This window comes from Pteropus vampyrus, unplaced genomic scaffold (assembly GCF_000151845.1).
Source record: "Pteropus vampyrus isolate Shadow unplaced genomic scaffold, Pvam_2.0 Scaffold61, whole genome shotgun sequence".
Lineage (NCBI taxonomy): Eukaryota > Metazoa > Chordata > Mammalia > Chiroptera > Pteropodidae > Pteropus > Pteropus vampyrus.
This window is the reverse complement of record NW_011888842.1, coordinates 1,897,994-1,915,050: the sequence shown is the minus strand read 5'-3', so window position 1 is coordinate 1,915,050 and position 17,057 is coordinate 1,897,994. Positions and strand designations below refer to the sequence as shown.

General features: G+C 40.0%; 1 long non-coding RNA gene across 1 annotated transcript; it reads right to left on the bottom strand.

Annotated features, from left to right (window-relative positions):
* Positions 1–986: 986 nt before the first annotated feature.
* LOC105292649 lies at positions 987–15,136 on the bottom strand. The gene is made up of 2 exons (XR_895927.2): positions 14,981–15,136; positions 987–2,305 (listed from the first exon to the last, which is right to left on the bottom strand). It is a non-coding gene; the product is annotated as an uncharacterized LOC105292649 (long non-coding RNA).
* Positions 15,137–17,057: the final 1,921 nt, after the last annotated feature.

Genomic DNA, 17,057 nt, shown 5'->3' with positions numbered 1-17,057 from the left:
GGGTCATCTGACAATCCCAGCCCTTACGTGCTTGTCCGGGGCCCCTTCTTCTGCACAGGAGTGAGCACAATGCTAATGGATTGCAGTTTCTCTCAGTAGGATCACGTGACTATGTGGAGAGGTAAAATGTGCTCTTCACTGGTGAGAACTCATCTCTAGAGGAGCAGACCCACGAACATCTGAGTTCCCTTTCGTAACTCTCTGGGTACTTAAAAAAATTCAACCACCTTTGTTGAAATACATACACGCACATCTCCTTCCCTAAATGTTCACCTCTCTCTGGAGAGTCCTATCCTGTTTACCTTAAAACCAAACAACTTCGAAGACCTAAATACGTGTAAGTTCTTTAAAGGTTTAAACATGATTCTTCTTAAAATTTATGTGTGTGTACACTCAGTGTTTCCGAGCTTTGGCCTTTGCCTCAGGGAATAAGACAGCTTGTTTTGGCTGCACTTTGGGAACAGCACAACCGAAACATTACTTAAATAAATGTCGCAAGCCCCATCAGTGATGTCATGGCTTTGCCATGGAACTGTTGCAAAGTTGTCCATTTAAGTTATTGAAAAGGAATCCTTGAAGAGCTGCCCTTTTGGACTTTTAAGAAACTAGACCTTTATTATAACCTCCTTATTTTAGAGAACCTGACTAGGACCGCAGTTCAGATCACTTTCAGAAATACATATTTAGTGTCTACGTATTGGGCTTAGAATTTGGTGCTAATAATCTCAGAATGAATTTAACATTATCCTTCATATCTTCCCTTTCTCTCCTCCTCCGTTTTTTTCTCTACTACTTTATTCTTAATTTTTTGTTGCTTTAATCACTGAAAGGCAGTTTATAGTTTGGAGAAAATATTCCTTAATTACCATATCTCATAAATTTCAAGAAAGTTCCATTCCATTTCTAAACTTCCTTGAAGACAGTGAGAACTGAGCTGGGTGCAGAGATAATTTCAACATAATACTTTTTAAATCCTATGACAAAAATGAATTTAAAACACTTTTTAATTGAGTGGTAGTTAATTGGGTGACTTATTGTCTTAACGGCTTTTTGACTCTCCGGACGATTTTATAGTGTTGTGATAAAGGTAATGACAAGCACAAGGTGGGCTGGGACCTAATGGGGAGCTCTTGATTCAGTCTGGAACAGGGAGCGAGGATGTGACACAGAAGTCCTCCTGAGGGAGGCAATGCCTGAAGAGTCAGAAAGATCACATAAAGAAGAGTGATATTCCAAGCAGAAGAAAATGCTTTAGACACATGCAGAGAGAATGCTTTAGACACGTGCGTGATGGTGTAAAGCAGCAGGGTGTTTTTAAGTTCCTCCAAGGCCGACTCCATCATTTCACGGGTAGGATTCCTGACCTCTAGGGAGATGTAGGTGTGGGGTACTTGCCTAAGGTTTTAGAGTAAGTGTCAGGGCAGGAACCAGAACACTAACTTCCTGACTCCAAATCACTGAACTTCTAAGCCAGCATAAGATATTTAGTTTGCATGTTTAGACTACATTCCAACACCTCATTGTTAGTCAAAGTTCCTATAAACATTCCAGTTATCCCAAGCAAAATTCTTCATCTCAGGTTGCAGGAAATATCCAAGACCACCCTCTTTGCTAAAATGAAGTTTGTTACGAGATGAACAAATCGTGGAATGTCTCTAAATTTTTAATGGGGATGGATCTTAGTGACTATTATTTTGAAAAATTCTCTTAAGCAACTTTAAATTGACCCAAGTGAGAAGTTTGAATTCGACTCAACTTCCCCTTCTTTCTCTCTCTCCTCTGTTTTCTTCCGTGCCACTTCATTTTCAAAATTTTGTTGTCCTAATCACAGAAAGAAAATTTATGTTTTGTGAGAATAAATAAATTAATTATGATATTGCACTAACTTCAAGAGAGTTCCATTGAGTTATAACCTTTCAGGAGCCCAGGTCAAGGTTGTAGAAGGCAGGTTGTTTGACCTTGAGCAAACCACTTCTTCGGTTTCATTCTTATCTTTCCAGTGAGAGAGATTGAACTGGCTGGCTTTTTAGGTTCTTCCTAGCACTAAAATTCAATATACTTTTTTTTTAATTGCTGGCAGAAAGATTGAATATCTTGCAACTTGTTTCAAAAAATTAAATAATTTCCAGGAATTTGATTTAAGGAAGAGCTAATTTCCCAAGCATGAGCTTGCTGATAGCTTGCATCATCTTCCCCTGGTCTTTTAGCCAAAGAACATCACCGCCTTCGCCCACTTCTTGAGGTTCTCTTTATTCTTCTGGCATATCTTCCTGTTCTTCTCTTTGATTCATTTTCCATATTGCTCCTGTGGACAAACAAAAACAGAAACAAAAATGAAACAAAACCAGAAACAGCACTTTTACAATTTGGTAGAGAGAAGCCATTTAAAATATAACTATTAATATGTCGATGCTCTAAAACAATGTCTCTATTCCCCAAGAACAGTTTGCTATGGTCTCTTCTTCTCTTCCATCTGAGAAAAAGTATCACAAGTAAGTGCAAAGCTGAAGATATAAGGGTCAGACTAATTGCTCTCGGGGGATTGTCATAAAATGTGAAGTTTTTTTCTTTCTCGTTTCTGAATGTGGCAACATGATGTTCCAACAAAGCTAGGTGGAAAGAATGTTAACATCTCTTCATTCCTCAACCATAAGATCACCAACACCCATTAGAGCACTGATAACCACTTAAATTAGTTCCCTTACACTAAAAGAAACTATTTTCCCAATGGAATGGTTCAGAGGTTCTGGGAAAATGCTCACAGAAATCTCTCATATATATATGCTGTATGTAGTCACGGCTGCTTTCTTCATCTTCTTGCCTCGAACGCCTTGCCTTTCCCTTGTCTTCCTCTATTGTTCTGCTTGGAGTTCCCCAGATATCCTATGATGTGCCATGTCTTTTTCCAAATTGTTCCATCTTCAAAGAATTCCCCTTTACCTCTGAGTCATCCCGCCACTTCTTGGAATGGTCCTCCAGATCACTCCTCCTGAGAATCTTCTCCTAATCTCCATGAGTAGAGTTGTCATACTAACACCAATCCTGCCTCCATCATGATGGTTCTTACGTTGCACTCCAATTACTTTTAAGCATCTACCGTGTGTTGGAGTGCAACGTAAGACCCATCAAGGTCTCCACTTGATTCCTCTCAAAACACTCAGCATGTGCCCAACTGAGCTCTGGAGAGCACTGGATGTGGTACTTAACTAAGGGCTAGTCAGGTAAACTGTGATAAATGCATTTTCCACACACAGAGATGACCACACAGTAGACTTCCAATGTGTGTTGAAATGATTAATTAATTTTAACTAGGAGAAGATAAAATACATAGTGTGGTGAGGGTGTGACATTTTGTTGGATAAATGAAGAAAACACTCGTTTACTTCCATTCTAGAATGTCAGGGTTTATTTCAGAAACAGTTGGCCTTTCTCTAATTGAAGATAGGCTTTTTCTATGGGTATAAAGATGATGTTATGCAAGACGATTAAGTTCTAGAGACCCGTTGTACAACATAGTATCTATAGTTAACAATATTGTATTGTGTTTACAATACATTAAGACGATAGATGTCCCCATGTTCTTACCAAAAATCACACACATATGCGCGTACACACACACACACACACACACACACACACACACACGAACACAAGGAGGATAGATATGTTTAGCACCTTGGCTGTGGTGGTGGTACGATGGGTGTATGTACATGTCCAAATGCATCAAGATGAACACAATAAATACGTGCCTTTTTTGATATATCAATTATACCTTAATAAAGCTAATTTAAAAATAGGTTTCAGGGTGAATAAAGAAGCATTTCCTCTTGCTTATCCCCAGATGTCCTTTACCGCGTGGAAGAAAAGAGCTCTGGAGCAAGAGTCAGTAGCCTCCAATTCAAATCTTAGCTCAACCACTTAATGCTCAGTTAGCTCAGCTTCCCCACTAGTAGAGAGGAAATAAATCACCTGAGAGTGTTCTTATGACAAGTAAGGTAACACTTACGGAAAGATTTTGTAAATGCTGTAGCAATTTGCAAATATTAAGTTAAAACAGCGTTCCCCTTTTTCTCCTGAGCTACCCAATTTATTATTATTTTTATTAATCAGATGAAATTGGAAGATGTGACTATCAGAAAAAATACCACTTTCTTCTTTCCCTTTTGTTCCAAAGCTCTACCTATGGTTAACTTATTTTTCCCAGCTTTACCGAGGTGTAATTGAAAAATAAAATTGCATATAGTGAAAGTGTAAAATGTGATGATTTGACATACATATACTTTGTGCAATGATACCACAATCTAATGAACACATTCATTTCCTCACAAAGTTACTTTATTTTTTAAAACATGGTAAGAATGCTTAAGGTCTACTCTCTTAGCAAATTTTCCTATGGCTAACCTTTTAAGATGCAAGAGACTGTTACAATGAGCAGTCGACTCATTATTACTTTGTAAGGCTTTAGTATATCGTTGGGCATTTTGAAATTATTGATTGGAATTTGACATAAACCAATTATTAATTGGAATAGATTTGTTATCTAGTTACAAATGAGTTTATCTTGTTTTTTTTACTTGAAGCGTACATAAAATTCCATATTCTACATCCTTCCCTTGGTATTCCTTAGATTCTTCATGATTCACAGTTCTTAACACTCGGTATACTGAAATTAAATTGTTATATTGCAGATATTTCTTAAATTGCACACATGCCTGCATTTATTAGTGTTTTTGTGTTAGGCAGAAGACTCAAATTTGAGTCCTGACTTCTCTACTTTCTGGCTGTGTGACACACTAGTGTCAGGTAGTATTAATCCCTTAAATGAAATACTTGCACTAATCTAAATATTGAGGCAACAGAGAAAAACAATACTCTACAACATCTTCTAGTTAACCCATTAATCATTTATTGACACATCCTTTCATTAAGTAAACATTTATTATGTAGCAAGTCCTATAAGGGTATGCTGTCATGACAGCAAAGCAGACATGTTCCCTGGAATATAACTAAGGCCCACCCTATATCTTGGAGATTCGACAAGGTTTTGGATTAAAAGATTTGAGGTTGAGAGACACTCTAAAGTATGCCTTCCAATGGTGGATCAAGATCTGCATAAACACCATCAGTGATGAATAAGTGGCTCTGTCAGATTTGCTGAGAAATTACTGCATTTAGATCTTTTATTTTGTGAAGTCAGTCTCTCTTCATTTTGTCAAAATCATAGCTCTTGCTGTCCCACAAAACAAAGTTTCCACTTATGTCTCCTATCATGTAGCTCTTCTTAGGCAAAAATGGAGGCCAAAACAAAAAGATTCTAGAAGTCAGTAAAAATTCTGACACAAAACAAGTTTGTTTTCAAAAATATAGTCTCATGGTTAATTCTATGTGTCAATTTGATTGGGTCATGGGAAGCCTAGATATTTGGTCAGACATTATTTTTGGTGAATCTGTGGGGATGTGTCTGGATGAGACTAACATTTCAATTATTAAAGCAGATTGCCCTCCCTAATGTGGGTGGGCCTCAACCAATAAGTTGAAGCCTTCATGGAACAAACAAGCTAAGAGGGAACTCCCTTCTAACTGCTTTGAGCAGGAGCATCATTTTTACCAGCTTGAAAAACAACTCTTCTTGGATTTCAAGCATGCTGACTTTTGGACTGGAAATTATGCTATTTGCTCTCCTAGTTCCCAAATCTTCAAACTCAGACCAGAATTACACTATGACTGCCCCCCTCCCCCACCACCCAGGTCTCCAGCTGGCTAACTTCAGATCTTGAGATTTCTTAGCTTCCATAATTGTGTGACTCAATTCCTTATAATAAGTCTGTATGTGTGTGTGTGTGTGTGTGTGTGTGTGTGTGTGTGTGTGAGAGAGAGAGAGAGAGAGAGAGAGAGAGAGAGAGAGAGAGAGAGAGAGAGAGAGAGAGAGAGAGAGAAAAGATTGAGGATGGGCCAATGCCCTGTTGTTTAAGAATAGTTTGTGCAGAAATGTCTACATTGGGCAGGAGAAGGTATATTTGGGTGGAGAAGTAGGAGCTTGACACCATGTTAAGACATCTAGACTATATCCTCAAAGCATGGAAAGTCTTTGGAGAGTATTATTAATCAAGGAATAGATGTGTCTAGGTCGCATTTAAAAACATCAGACTGGCAATTATGTGGGTTATAGTTTGTAGATGACCAGTAGAGGTATTTGATATTCCACCTTCAACACATTCACTGATTTGATATATTCTGAACACCTGTTATGTGACAGGCATGTTTGCTGAGTGCTAAGGTTAGAACGAGGACAAAGAGTGAGAACACAAGAATAAAGCAGATGATTTTCCTGTCCCCTTTGGATCTCACAATCCAAAGTGGTAAAATAATTGTCATGTTTTCAGGGATGATTTTGATGTTCTTCTCAGGCTTAATCCCAAACTCATAGCAGTTTTTCATCATAATATGTGTAGACTAAATAATGGAGCAAATGACTAAGTAAATTAAGATATAGCTATTAGTCAAAGTGTTAAGTGACTCAAAAACTTAATTGACAATTTTGAAACTTGTTTCCATTTACAAAGAATTTTCTCATCCTCACCTTATATGATTCTTAGAAAGCACTGCAAAGTAGGTAATCTTTTTTATTATATTTATGTATAGCATGAAGTAACTGAGGCTTTAAAAAAGTTATGTTATTTTTTCATTACATGGCCAAGAAGTATAGACTTGAGTATCCTCTAATTTCAAATCCATTTTTATTTTCATTAGTCTCTCTATAGCAGTTAATAATATGCATTCCCAGAAGGTAGTTTATAGAGAGACTTTAGCCCCATAATAGTCTCCCCAATGAGGTGCAAATGCAGAAATAAATAGAGGAACTCACTGGTCAGTGAGATAGCCCAAGCACCAGCTACTGAATCACCCTGGCACCGAGCCTTTAGGCAGGTGACTTTGATCTTCTTGGCTCACTAATAAATCTTTTAAGTACTTAAATGGCTTGTCGACATAGACTCTCTTCATGAATTCCCATGGAGTCATTCAGTTGTTCATTTACCTGTTCATCCACTCAGGATGTTATCCAGCATTATTAATAAAGGCCAGACCTGAAAAGATGATCTCACTCTGGCTGAGGCGCTCAGACTCTGGAGTGGGATCTGGCAGAGATTTGCTCTCCTGTAAATGTGAGACAGGAGGCCCAGGAGACAGCAAATCAGAGGGCTATGGGCCAAGTAGCCCCTGTGGGGGTGGGAGGCATGCCCCCTTCAGAAAGCAAACATCTGGTCATGTATCTGTCTGTCCCAAGCATCCTCTGGCCCTGGGCACTGTGCCTGTCTTATTTTAAATTCTGGAATAGAAAGTCAGCTCTGATTCCGCCTTCCTTGTACTGAGTAGCATAATTTTACATAAAATGTAAATTCAATCTAGTCTCCAAAGGGTCCACTGCTTTCCAATCCAGTTATGTGAGTCCCAAAGTGAGATGTTAATAACAAAGGAAATAGGGCTTTGAAGTAAGAAAAAACAGGGTTCAAACTCCATATGGAACTTGGCGGGTAAACTTTATCAAATAATATATCTTCTCTGAACTTTAGTTTGTTCATCTAGAGGATAAAGAACAAATTAACCTCATAGGATGGTTGAAAGCATTCAATGGAAAAAAAATAAATAAAAGGATGTTAAGAGCAGAATCTGTTGTATGCTAGGTCCTGACCTACTTATAATTTCTCATTGGATCATGACTAAATCATTTGATTGATGAATCCCGAGAATAAAGGATGACTCATGACTTTCCTGAAGGTGGAAACCACATAAGTGGTAGAATCCAGACTTCAAAGTCAAACCCAGTATGTCTGACTGTACCTTCCTGCCTATTAGCTTGATAATACATAATCTCTGTGCTCTCCTCTTTTGCTGTTTTGCTATCTTCTCCCCAATTCCCTTTCTCTACTTTCCCTTTCTTCACCAGTGAAAATAATCATTTGACTCATTTACAGATGAAGACACCTGGGATTGTCTTCTGAATCCAATACAACCTGACACCAGTGTTCTGTGGTCCTTCTACTAATGAATCACCTAACTCAAGTCATGTCACCTCTGCATTACCCAGTAAGTGTTTATCTTTATTTCTTTACAACTGACTCCAAAGTAAAAGCGTATCTGAGACTTTTCCTTTGCATACCAGCAGTTATGACTGTGTATAGATAGGAGGACATTCTCCCTGTGATGGGGAGGATGAGCAGGTACTGGAGCATGTGGTTGCAGGAGGTTAGATGGCATCTGGAATGCTCACTGCAGTTTGCATGTGTGTATCTGGTGGTGGTTTGGTTCACCGGCCAGCATAGGTCTAGGCAGGCACCAATACCAGTCTGCCCATAGTGCACCATAAACTAGAAGTGATGGAGACCCTTTCCCCATGCCCACTTGTGCTTAAGGCAGCAACTGGAAACCTGTCAAGGGGAGTGAACTCTTTGGGTGCAGTTTCTTTAGCAAAGAAACTATGATGACACTTCACATCTGTTGTAACCCTGCCGCCAAATCCTGGGAACTGTACCCTTGAGACTTTCTCAATACCCTTGACTCCCCAAGACAGCCTTTTCTCTACTTTTCCCAGAGTGTGAACCACCGGTCCTCAGCACATCTACCCCTCCCACCTATGATACTGGTCTTAAATCATTTCATCATTGTTCTATGCGTCGAGACTCACAATGTCACTTGGAGGGTGAGAATGTCAGATTCAGGCTGTCATTCAGAGTGATAGGCAAAAGTTGGTGAGGAAGGGACGGAGAGAGCAGGGTCCTTGGGTTCCCGGACCCCAAAATCCTTGACTGTCACTTGTAATTGTATATAACGTTTGTGTTTCCTGCTCCATTTCCTCATGCTGTCTTCTTTCGTCAAGTCCATGTGGGGAAGGAAAATGCCGAACATCCTTGTATGGTTTCCTTAACTGTCCTGGCCATGTTGTACATAGATATGTCATGTTATTATATATATGTATATAATTTTGTATGTTTAAAAAAGTGGATGGATATGAATGCCTTAGCAGTGATGTTGGCCTATAAGGACAAGACGTGGAATCAGTCCGAACCAGGTTGCCTGGGTCAATAGTTTCCATCCTTATAGACTTCTGCACATGTTGTATGGAATGCTATTTATTTCCTTTTTATTTACTGATTTTATCGATCCATCTGCCTTTTGTATGTAGGGTATTTGGGTGAAATGTGATTACACTCTAATCGTTGCTGGGTTAGTTTCCACCATAAACTGGAGATTGGTCTCTTACACAACTGTGCACTGAGACATAGCATTCACAATGTGTCATAGGATGGTACGAATGGCCATAAGGTTAAGAATGCGAAAATTCAAAATAGCGGAAACACGACTGAAGCTTACATGGCCCAAGTATATTTAAAATGCTACTTTGAATTGGAAAATGTGAAAGAGGTGTCAAATTTTGGAGATAGAAATTTGAACTAGGGCCAGCAATTTCAGTTTTAGAATTCTCTGTGAATATCTCTCTACTGTTTTGGAGGTGAGGTGGAGAAAATATGTGTCAATTATCTACAGAAGAAATATTTCAAAATATTCACTGTAAATAATGAAAATATGTATGTTATAGAAAGGATAAATTAGCTAATTACTGGGTAAAGCATGGAATCAGGTTAATGAAAATATGTATGTTATAGAAAGGATAAATTAGCTAATTACTGGGTAAAGCATGGAATCAGGTTTTTGTAAGCATGATCTAATTTAACTTTCATGATAATATATGAGAAAGATATTGCTTCCTCTACTAGGGTGGAAATTGTCACAAAGAAATTAACCTATTGCTTGAAATAACATTGCTCTGAAATGTGTATCTGTCAGATCTGAAAACCTATGCTCCTGCCATTTAATAAAATCCAATATTGATGATGGCTTTTCTCAAGGCCCTTTACTTTTTCCAAAGCCCTTGAATTTGTAGCTCATTGCAGAGGACAAAAGGGAGACAGAGAATCGAGCGGCTTTCCAAGTGAATACTCTCAGACAAAGAAGTTGCCAGTCAAGGTCGGAAATAGATATCTGCTAGTCTCAAGCAGGCCCACCTCTTGGGCAAAGTCCAGAAGCCTGGTTCATTCTATTTTCTGGTGGTTTCCACCCCCTTGATAACTGGTTTTGTCCTACCTTGTCAAAAAGACATCTGCTAGATGTGGTTGTCACTAGTGCCTGAACAGCACGCCTCAGTGGCTACTCTGAAAGGAGCTCCAGAGGCAGGAGGAAGTGGGATGGGTCCTCCTGAACTGTAAAGGAAGACAATGTGCCCCACACTGTCTTGTGGTACCCCTCCCCTCCATGCCAGCCAGCATACTGCTGTGCCCAAAGTCTCCCTCGGCTAGGGGGGCCCTGAGCGTTAGCCCTCTGGGGGACGTCATGAGAAGATGCTTGGCTGGTCTCTCCCCTGTTCTTGGTTGCCAGGAAACTGAATCCTGAACCCCCTACCCCACCCCTTGACCCACACACAATTATGTGGCCTGTCTCTTCTCTCTGCATTTTGGAAACAAAAGTATTAACTTTAAGCTGTTTTCATATTTATTTTTTTTATTTAGCCTTTTCTTAGATTCATTAGGTTGAGCAGTTTGTTGGACAATGCTTATACCCCTGTTCAGAGCCAAATGACTCCAGAGGTTTATGGTGTGGCCCAGATTTTTAATTTGGGTCTTGAAAGCCAGTACTGTTTGGACCCTGTGAATAAGAGGGTAAGTAGAGAAAAAACGTAAATGTGGTTTCCTACTGCAGATAAATTAGACAAGGGAGATGCCATGTGGCAGTGCTACATGCTAAGTTCTGTGGCAAAAGAGACCCTTAATCGAGACAACTGGCTTCTCACCTGTTTGATACCAGCAGCAGAGCCAATTTCACTAGCAACAGGAGCTCACTATCTTACTAGGGAAAAGAGCACGGTCAAGTTCACATGTGTGCTAGTTTAAAGGTGAAGGCTCAGGACCATTGTGAACAACCTCTCTGGGGACCTTAGAGACCAATAGATTCAGCAGCCCTGTTTTATAAATGAAACAACTAAGAATCTACACCAAGAGGCAAAGTAAATGATCTTTAAAAAGTTATGCCATCACAGGTGAGGATTTAATATGGCCCTTCATTAACACCTTTGTTCACTCAACTCAGGATCTGTTAGTGGATCAAGCCCTGGTCTAGGCACTGCTGAGGATCCAACAGTGAATAAGACAGATTCGGTTCTTACAGTTTAGTAGGGGTAACAGACAAATAAAGGTAAGTAAACAAATAATAATCTCCTAGTACAGTAATTACTAGGAAGGAAAAATAAAAGCAGAGTGCTAAGAGATAATATTGAGGATGAAGGAACTCTCCCTAGACAGAAGTGTTGATGGAAAGTCTCCTTGAGAAGTAGGATGGGAAAAAACTCTCCATGTGAATCTCAGAGCAGTCAACGTGCCTGCAAGAGGAAAACATTTTGTACAAAAGCCCTGAGGGAGAAAAAACTTGGAAAGTTCTAGGATCTAGGGGAAAAAACACCATCTGGCTGGTGTGTTTGGAGCGGGCTACATCGGGAGGCAGTAGGGGAAAGACGAAGCAATGGAGCAGAGGTGAGGTCAAGTATAGCCTTGAAGATGATGAATGCTAGTCAGGGTTTTAGTCTAAGGGTAATGATAAACCACTGAATTTTTAACTTGGCTTTTGAATGATTAGTACACTGTTATGGTTGTGTGCATTTAGAAATTTAAGAAGGTGTACGATGTAAAGTATACCTTTTCATACTATTTCTATCCCGTCGACACAGTTCCCACCCCACTGTGCCCTCCATAGATAAACGTTGTCATTAATTTCTTAAGTGTCCTGCACATACAAGAAAACATGCCACACACTTCTCATCTATGGCTCCTAATTTATACACAAAATAGAATGCTATACACACAGTTCTGTCACTTGCTTTTTATCAGTTAACACATCTTGGAGATTTTTCTCTGTGAGTGTATATAAATCTTGATTGTATTTTATACATACAGAGCACTCCCCCTTACAGATATGCCATACATGGTTTAACCAGTGGATTTGGAGTTCTTTTTAGGCGTTTGTGGTTACAAGCGATGCCAAAATGAATAAGCATGGGCAAATGTCACTTTGCCATGCGCACGAGTATATCGGAGGGATAGAGTCCTAGGAGGGAAATTTGTGAATCAACAGGTGTATTGCGTTTGAGGACATCATGGAAAATGGCAGGAGAGGGAGTTCCTAGAATCGATCTTTCCACTGAAGTAACCACAAGGGGCTCAAACTGACAGAATCAACTTTTACAGAACTCTAGAATCTAATAAAAATCTTACAGTAATAGGGGGACAGCATAATGAAGAAACAGGCTGCTACATTTTAGTGAGAAAGTATTGAGGTGCTTTTGCTTAGCTGTCTACCACTCCCCACTCCTCAGTTTAGCGGCAGTGATGGGGAGGGTGGCCTACATTTGTGGCGCAGCTTGGTGATGCCAGAAGATGTGAACAATACAAATTTTGTCCTTTTAAAAATTGTGTATTTTGACCTCTCTGGAAGTTTCTCAAGTGACCATTGCAGAAGTTTACCTTTATTTCACTTGCCTCAGGCTGGGTAGCATCTTTTGAAAGCATAAAAGATTAATTACCTAGTAGAGTCTGATCTTGGAAGCTAAGCAGAGTCTGGCCTGGTTAGTACTTGGATGGAAGACCATCTAGGAAGATCAGGTGCTGTAGGCGTAAAAAATAAAAATAAGGGAGTATAAGCTGACAAGCTCCTTGCAATCTGTGAGGTCAACCAAGGGTTTCCTCGCCTGAAAATAAAAATAATAAAGAAAAATTGCCTAGTAGATTTCAATCAATGAGAGTTGAATCTAAATCAGAAACTAGTTATTGAGGGTCAACTGTGTGTCTGAAATTATGGTAAGTGCTGGACCTTAGTTTCCAGAAATAGCCAAACATGTAGAATGTCCCCATATCAGAAATACTGTTGAAGAGATTCATAGGCTGGGATGGGCCACTAGATTGAAAATTCCAAAGCAAGGATCCACCTGACTTTTCTACTATTTCCAGGACCCAGTTATGTATCTACCCAACTATAGATCTCTATAGTAGATAATCAATAATTATGAATAGAATGAGTGAAAGTGTTCAAAAACTCTGAATTCATTTGATACCTTCGATTTCCCTACCTCCTATTCCTCTAAAATGTGATTCCTACATTATTTTGCTTTTCCCTTGAGCTAGAATTTGGCCAAATCAATGATTCTACAGCTCTGAAAGCAGGCAGTGCCTCTGTTAAAGATTTGCTTTCCTGGAATTTCTGTGGGTCACACCCTAACTCCTTGACACACTGCTCTGCAGTATACAGAATGTCTGTGTCCCAGTCGAGGTACCGCGAGCTTCTAGAAGCCTCTGGAAAATTCGATAGTGATTAAAATGTACTCATGGAGTATCCTAGAGCTCTAGCCTAGCACTCCTAGGAGCAGATGAAAACAATTAATGGAATATATACCAAATCTGACCTACCCTAGGGATTAGGTGTTCTCCAAGAAAGTATTCCAGGATGGCTGGTTTGGGATGGCTTCTGTTCACTTTCCAGAGGAGAAGCAGTGTTACTTTATAGTGGTATTTGTTCTATGAGAGGCAAAGCCTTGCCAAGGAATGATCTCAGAGAGAGAGTTATGCACCTGATTTAAAGAGCACCAAAAATGCAAAATCATCTTTAGTCACCTTATATTTCATCATCCTGATGCTCAGAGCTTTCTTGTATGTTTTCTTAAAATTAAAAATATTAAGAGGTGGTCACTGAGCAAGAGTAGGAGCATTTTCTCCCAGAAACTTCATACAACTTTCTATAAATATCAGAATAGCAGAGCCATCCTAAAATTCAAGTGGTCTTATGGAAGGACTTGCTGGAGGCTGAATTTTTTTATTTTACATTTACTATCTCTACAGAAACAATGTTGTGTATACAGAGAAACACTGGGCATCCTTTTCCAGGATCTCTCTGTGGGGTTCCATTGCTGCTTTACAGAATCTTGTTTACATTGGGGGTGTAGTTAGATGGTTGAAACCAAAACTTGTGATGGCTACTTGCTGTTTGAAGAGACTAGACACCCAGAGACTGAAGGCTTGGGCTCTTGCCCTGGCTTCACCACCCCCAGCTCTTAGATCCTGGATACAGCTCTCTGACCCTCACTCTTTACCATGAACATGATACCACACACCTCATAAAATTATAAAAAGTAACTGGTTAGTAATGATGGGCGAACCTTAATAAAGCTGAAATAAAAATCAAAGCCACTCATTCTGTTATTTAAGAATTTTGAATTGAGGGTACACAGTTAGCTTGTGTCATTTGCTCAGGACTCATGATTTTAATCAAATCAGTCTGCACACTATTTTCTCTCCTATACTCTATTTTTCTTCAGATAATAATCATATCTTTTATTTTCCCTCCTCTTAAACTGTGATCACCCAGAATCTGAGAACTATGTTTTCCTCATCTTGATGACTTCTACAGTCTTAGGCACCAATAAGCATTCTATAAATGCATCCTAAAGTTGAATCTGTCATTGGCCAAGTCATAGACAAGCTAGTGAAAAAGTAGAACCCACATCTTCTAAGCCCAGTTCCAGTTCTCTTCCATTCCAGCTTGAAAGTCGACTTTGATTTCAATTTGACCTTGAGTTAGGACATCTCTCCTGTCCCTGGCTCCACACTGGATGTTACAAGTGAGCACTGTATAGCTTGATGTAAAATAAAGGATAGTCATCCTCATTTGTCCTGGAATCCTGGGAGGTGTCACATCCAGCAGTCCCAACCTCAAAGTCTAAACCCTGCATCTGCGAGTCCATCTGGCATTTTGAAATCCGTAAACGTCTCTGTCAACCCAGTCTTGTGCTGGACTACACACACTTTCCACACCACACCAAGTTGCCCCCCTAATCCCACCCATCAAGTTCTCAGAATAGTCATGTAGCAATAATTGTTTAACTCACTGCGTATCAACGGCTGAGATTTAATCATGTCCAGCTGGCAGGAACATGCAGAGAAAGACACAGGACAATAAGGTGCAGGGCAGAAAGACACAAGATCCTACACCAACATCCAGTCCTTATGACTCAAATGCTTAAGCATCAGAAACTCTAACCAGTTTGATCCCTCCCTTCAGAGGTGTAGCGAGGTGCTGGCATGAATCACTTGCAATTTTAAAATCTGCAGTTTCTAATGGGAATACTATTTGACTTGCCTGAGAGTAATGGGTAACTGTCACCCTTCTCTCCCAGTCATAGCCTTAATGTTCCTAGACTTTGGTGGCTGGCTAAAGACAGGTCCGAAAATATTTATGAGGTCTATAGATTTTCTATCTACACTGGGGCCTCTTGATACTAACTACATTTGGGAAACACTAGGCTAAACCAAATCTAACCACTTTTGCTGCTGCTTTTTAACTGAGGAAAGCCTTCATTATGGCAATATACTTTGCAATTACCCCAGAGGACAGACTGTGTGTGGTTTATTTGATCATTAAAACACATTTTTCAGATCCTTTGGACTGGCCACTTCTGTCTTCAAAGCAGTCTCTTCATTTAACCCCCTGTTTTGTATAAATAGGATGACTATTAACTTAGGGGACCATGATGTAAAGTCATGTAGTGAAACACATTGGTTAATGTCATGATGTCAAAAACATAATTGTGATGGTACAATTGACTCTAGTCAGATAATTAATTTAAACAGTTTAGCTTTATTTAAAATCAGCAAATGTTCGAGCTCTGACCAGGACTCTGCTTGTTTGGGAATACGGCTTATGAATCACACTTCGCTAGGGAATGAAAAGAGAAGATCCATAAAGACACTTTAGATACTGAGATAACTAGATTTTAAAAATTGACTCCAACCTCTGGCTACCTGCTTGACCCTGAGCTTTTGAGTCTCTCATTTTCCCCACTTTATAACTCAGAAATAAAGGCTAGAGCCTCCTATACTAGCATCAGTTTGCCACTGAGTGGGAGATTGAGGTCTAACAGGCAAAATAAAATTTCAGGGGAAAAAGGAAATGGCTGAAGGGCTCCCTGGTTCTTGTGGCTTGGTTTCTGTCAAGGGCTTTAGAACCGGAAGAGCCTAAATCAAAATCTCAACTCTAGATCTGTCCCTGAGCCCTGGTTATCCATTCACTAAACTGAGGTGGTGAAATGAGCAACTCCGATGATAAATGCGGAAAACATTTTGCAAATGGTAAAGTGCTGTGAACATGTGAATTGTTGTATTCTACTGGTCTGCAATCAGAAGACTGGTTTGGGCAAATGGAGACAACCCAAAAGACAGTATTTCCAGCTCAGGCCTTGCTTCTGGCCCCCTGCCTTTCCCATTTTCACGTTCTCAGATCAGAGCTCAGACTGAGGGGAACGCACCCCAGAGACTGGTGGTTTCCAGTAGAGCACAGCTCCTTGTTCCATGGCGGGATTCCCAGCCTCAGCACAAGTTGGCCCAGACTCTGCCATCCCCCAGATCCACTCCCCCAAATTGCTGTCAGTCCCCATGGGATGGCTTCTTGCAATGTGTTGTTTTGTCTGTCCCCTGTTGCTACAGCAATCCAAAAAAGATTTTTGTTACAAACTCTCTAAAATGGAGACATCTGCATGCAATTTTGAAAATCCTTGTCAGAGTTCTCATTTACTGTTTTGATCAGCTCTCTCTGACATATGAACAGAGTCCCCAGAGCAGTTCAAGAGGAAAAGATCTGTCTAGGCAAACAAGTGCTTCCCAGAAGGGCACCCTGCCTCTGAATTTCTGTCCGTCCTGGACTGAAAGCACACAACAAAGTCATGAATGCTCAGAACCTAAATTCATACCCCACTCTGGCCTAGGAGGGAGGGTGGGCATATCAAAAGGCTGAGCTCCCTCAGAGTTCACTTCTGTGAAAGGAGTTGCCACCTATGTTTTCATGCAAGCACATGTGAGCCCTAAAATTTCTGCCCCTTACACATGCCTCATTTTGAGAAGTGACAGGAGGTGACATTATTTAGTGTTGGACAGCAGGTTCTTGGGTTTTGCTATTCATTCTAATTAACC